The following is a 5,161-nucleotide window of genomic DNA, read 5'->3' on the forward strand; positions in this document are numbered from 1 at the left end:
TTTTAAAAAACCCGTATTCTTCGCTTCCATTATAAGGCGTATAAGCGCAACGCCTTAAACAACGTGCTCACCTCACCGCCACACCCACGACCAAATTAAAGACCCAAATTACTCAACCATTCAAGAAACTACTATATTATTACACTACACAAATATATTATTAGCACTATTCTTTGTTTGTCTGTTGTTTAAATGCAATGGTTCGCGCAAACCAATCAAACAATTTCAATTTCGAAAACAAAGAAAGGAAACATCAAACGCTTCGCTCAAAAAGGGGACAAACCGAATATTCGTCTAAGTACCAAAAGGTAAAAACACGTACAAACAATTCATTGTCCTTTTAATACATATCTGGTTATTTTTGTTGTTGTTGCACTGGTTCGATGTCCTTTTTTACTGTCAGCACGCTTGTCTGCAGCGACTTTTCGCATGTCCTTTTTGTTGGTAGGCGTCAATGGTTTTGTGTATTTAACGCACCTGTATCTACATGGTTATGTATATATGTGTGTGTATGTGTGTGTAACTGGTAGGAAAAGTCAATTTGACACACAACAAGGATACGTCGTGCGCACAGACGCCAAGCCGAGGCGGTCCGTCTATTCGAAACTATTCCGCAACTATCAAAGTAAACGTAATAAAATACTGTTTTTTTTATGGCCGAGTTGATAAAAGGACGCATGCAACAAAGTGTGTGTTGATAGTTGTAAGTCTTGGCTGGTGTTGTTGCTGTTTTTGTTGTAGCCTTTGAAGAGTAATGACAGCAATTTTATTGCAGATTAACTGCTGCTGATGTCTGTGGGTTGGTCTTTTTTATTGGTATTGGTTTACCTTTTTTCGTTGTTATGCTTTTGTTGTTGTTATTATTACGGCTTGCGTCGGCTAATATGAAGTCTTTTTTGGTGGACCGCACGCACGTGATCATTGTTTGCCACACATGCTTATGTAGCTCTTTTGTCGTCTATCAGCACACAAAGCCATACATATATACATATATGTATACGCACGCACCGTTATTTATTTGTTGTGCCCCGGCTAAGCAGGTATTGATGCTGTAAAGCCACTTGTCAATAATCATCATAGTACGCTTGTTACGACATTAGTTTTGTCGCTAAGTGGTGACGCTTCAGCCGAGAGCAGTTGAGTGAAACGCCGTCTGAGTTGGGCTTATCTCCAAAGGTTAGAGATAAACTCACCGTTTACAGGAAATATAGATTTTATGAGTCTATTTAAGACAAAATTTCGGTATGAATATGAAATGGAACAAACTGGGCTGGATATCGAAATTAATTGGTCATAGAGATGCTATCGGTTTCGAGGTACAGCTGTTGGACGAAAGAAAAATATATCAGCTCTTGTGGCCTTTTTTTCCATATTTGTATTTTTTCATGAAAAATTCACTCTAAATTGTGTTTTTTTAAATTATCTTATTCTTATTGGCGTGAAGTGACAAATCAAAAAAAAAAAAATAGGAAGACTCTGTTCATAATAAAAAAATTCTCTATTTTTTTCTTCCAAACCTACATATGTATGTCGTCCAACAGACTTTAATGATTTCAAAGCCGCTTGGCTATCTAAATATTAATATACAATATTTCTTCTTGTGGACACACTCTTGGTCAGCGCGAAACAGAAAACTTTTTCCTTTAATTACTGAGCTCTCCGCTGGAAAAACACTGCATTTGTCTCTGGTATTCGGAAGGCGATTTGAGTACCGAATTTTGCTGTAAATACTCTACCGATCGATTATCTAATTTGTATAGATGCTTGTTCCTGTGCCCTGTCCACTTCCCTCGTTTTTCCACTATATTCTGGAAGGGAAGACAATATTGTGGACTGAATTCAAGTCTAAATAGATTCCGTAAGTCCGTTGTATTGAGCAGAAGCGAGAATGTACGAAGTATGTATGTATGTATGTACGAGTATATCATAGAATGCTCTTTACTACAGACGAACTTTTACTTTCATCAGCACCGGGGGTCTTATCCTGCCCACAAAGGCCCGACACTTGTTTCTAATTGGTCAACTGTATCTAGCTTAATGACATTAATCATTGACTTGATGTTACAAAAATTAGTTTTACGTATATAAATCACGTGGCCTAATTAATCAACTCACAGATCCATTGCTTGATATGTTTCGTCCCACTACGAATTTGTATTTTAGCGAATTTTATGTTTTACTGGCCCAATTTATAGAACAATTTTTTACTTAAAACATTGATGATTAAAAGGAGGCGTCAAAAGTGAAGGATAGTGTGCTAAACGAATATTACCTACAACTTCGGTCGAAAGTAAGCATGATCTAAAAATATGTTCTAAATGCAATGTACACAGGACAATTGGTTTTTTCTAAAAGCTAGAGAACTTGAATAGTTTTAAATACTATGTTAGGTTAGAAAAAATAACTAATAACAGAGCTCAAATAAATAATATTTGAATATTGATAACATATCACGCATTTGTCATATTACAGAAAATAAAAACATGTGATGCGTTACATCTTGCTAGCACGTAATCAAGCTATACCTCGAAATTGTTGTATTACCGAAAAACAAAAGAAGTGACACATCTTTTCTCAAAATATTGTTAGCATCACATAGTGGCATCATGCATCATATAGTACATATCGCTCATTTACTTCAACAGTGTCATAACTCAAAAAACTGATTTTTTGAGTTAAATACAAAAAAATGTGCTCAATATCATGGTTAATATTGTATAAAAAATTCTGTGTGATTAGTAGAAAATTGAACGCGTGAGATGAAAAAGTGCCGTTATTCCACTTGTTGTGACGCGTCAAATTTTTGCTACAGCATCGACACATTTCAATTTAACATGAGTCGTCGTCGTGTAAAGATTATTAGTTTTTCCGAAAAAAACGATATATTTTGTGTTACAGCGATTTATGTGAAAAGGTAGTTATATTTTTCATGTTGCTAATTTTCATGTAAATGGTATTATTTTGCGTTGTGACTATACTGTTGAAAAATTTTAGTTCCTCATAATTTGCGCAACACAATATGTGACGTTGTTGTTGAAAATAAATTATTTACATAACTAGGTATTTTGTTTTGTGACGTTTTTTTCGTGAAAAAAATGGGCTGTGTAGAAATGGCGATTTTGTGTTAATATAAAATATGTCATTATTTACGAAAATAGTATCGGCTATAATATAAAAACACCTTCTCATAGCGTAAAATGATACGCTATTGCTGATAATAAAATTACGAATTTCGACTTTTTCTAGCTTACTTGGAAATGTCATTATCCAAAAATAATTGCGGATCTTCTACATCATTGTTCTCAGAAGATAGTGACAATTCCATAGTTGATGTGACATACTTCCCAGTTTCTGCTAACGATTCCAGTGATAGTGTCTACGGCAATGATGAAGATAACCCACCACATCCGACCACGGTAAACAGCATAATTTATGATAACTGCTTCGAGGAAGATTCTCCAGATCTAGAATTATGTACGCCAGTACCTGAACAAAACTCCTTTGATCTGCAACCAAGCACATCAACTTCAAACATAAACAATTCTTCCACCATTCTTGTTAGTCCGGCGATGAAAAAAAAAAGAGGAAGCAGCCAGAAAATTGGAAGAAAAATATGTATTGTAAAAAAAAGAGAAATAGTGCTGAACACTATGAAAGCTTAAAAAAATTATTCGAAACAAAAGAGAAATTAAACCTCCGTGCGGTGAAAACTGTCGGTATAAATGTTCAAATATATTTAGCGAAGAGTAGAGAAAAGAGATATTTTCCTCATATTGGGCTCTGGGCGACATTGAGAAGCAGAGGCAATTTATTTCCAATTGTATGAAACTCGTTGACACCACTGACTCATTCATTACTACAATTCGATCAGCTAAGAAAACAGGCCACCCATTCTTAGTGCAAGAAGTGTCTTATGGAGATTTCTTTGACCTCAAATTACTCTCTAATGACATGGGTCCATTGAATATGGGAGAAATTTAACTCTCTCAAGTGAAAATCCTGAAGGTTCAACGAGAGTCACCCAACTCTGTGCTTTTCAAATCATCATACGCCGAGGAGAAGTTCAGGGAAGCCACTATAATCAATCCAAGAAGAAACATAGCACACCGATTGATTTACAAAAAGCCTACCACTCCAAAATCGAAATTCCTAATAATAAAAGACAAGATATCAACGAATTAATTAAAAAGAACTTGATTCCACGCTTTTATCAAGAATTTTATAACAATTTGTGATTCAATCATATATGTAACGGGTGATTTTTTTGAGGTTAGGATTTTCATGCATTAGTATTTGACAGATCACGTGGGGATTTCAGACATGGTGTCAAAGAGAAAGATGCTCAGTATGCTTTGACATTTCATCATGAATAGACTTACTAACGAGCAAACGCTTGCAAATCATTGAATTTTATTACCAAAATCAGTGTTCGGTTCGAAATGTGTTTATCGACAAATTTTGTTCAGCGATGAGGCTCATTTCTGGTTGAATGGCTACGTAAATAAGCAAAAATTGCCGCATTTGGGGTGAAGAGCAACCAGAAGCCGTTCAAGAACTGCCCATGCATCCCGAAAAATGCACTGTTTGGTGTGGTTTGGTACGCTGGTGGAATCATTGGACCGTAATTTTTTCAAAGATGCTGTTGGACGCAACGTTACGGTGAATGGCGATCGCTATCGTTCGATGCTAACAAACTTTTTGTTGCCAAAAATGGAAGAACTGAACTTGGTTGACATGTGGTTTCAACAAGATGGCGCTACATGCCACACAGCTCGCGATTCTATGGCCATTTTGAGGGAAAACTTCGGACAACAATTCATCTCAAGAAATGGACCCGTAAGTTGGCCACCAAGATCATGCGATTTAACGCCTTTAGACTATTTTTGTGTGGGGCTACGTCAAGTCTAAAGTCTACAGAAATAAGCCAGCAACTATTCCAGCTTTGGAAGACAACATTTCCGAAGAAATTCGGGCTATTCCGGCCGAAACATGCTCGAAAAAGTTGCCCAAAATTGGACTTTCCGAATGGACCACCTAAGACGCAGCCGCGGGTCAACATTTAAATGAAATTATCTTCAAAAAGTAAATGTCATGAACCAATCTAACGTTTCAAATAAAGAACCGATGAGATTTTTTTTTTATGCGTTTTTTTTTAAAAAAA

At 36.1% G+C, this 5,161-nt stretch overlaps 1 long non-coding RNA gene across 1 annotated transcript; it reads left to right on the top strand.

The window, feature by feature from the left end:
* Positions 1-2,612: 2,612 nt before the first annotated feature.
* On the top strand, positions 2,613-3,636 carry LOC125779029 (uncharacterized). The gene is made up of 2 exons (XR_007423084.1): positions 2,613-2,914; positions 3,247-3,636. It is a non-coding gene; the product is annotated as an uncharacterized LOC125779029 (long non-coding RNA).
* The last annotated feature ends 1,525 nt before the right edge of the window (positions 3,637-5,161 follow it).

The sequence above is a fragment of the Bactrocera dorsalis genome, chromosome 5 (assembly GCF_023373825.1).
Source record: "Bactrocera dorsalis isolate Fly_Bdor chromosome 5, ASM2337382v1, whole genome shotgun sequence".
Classification (NCBI taxonomy): Eukaryota; Metazoa; Arthropoda; class Insecta; order Diptera; family Tephritidae; genus Bactrocera; species Bactrocera dorsalis.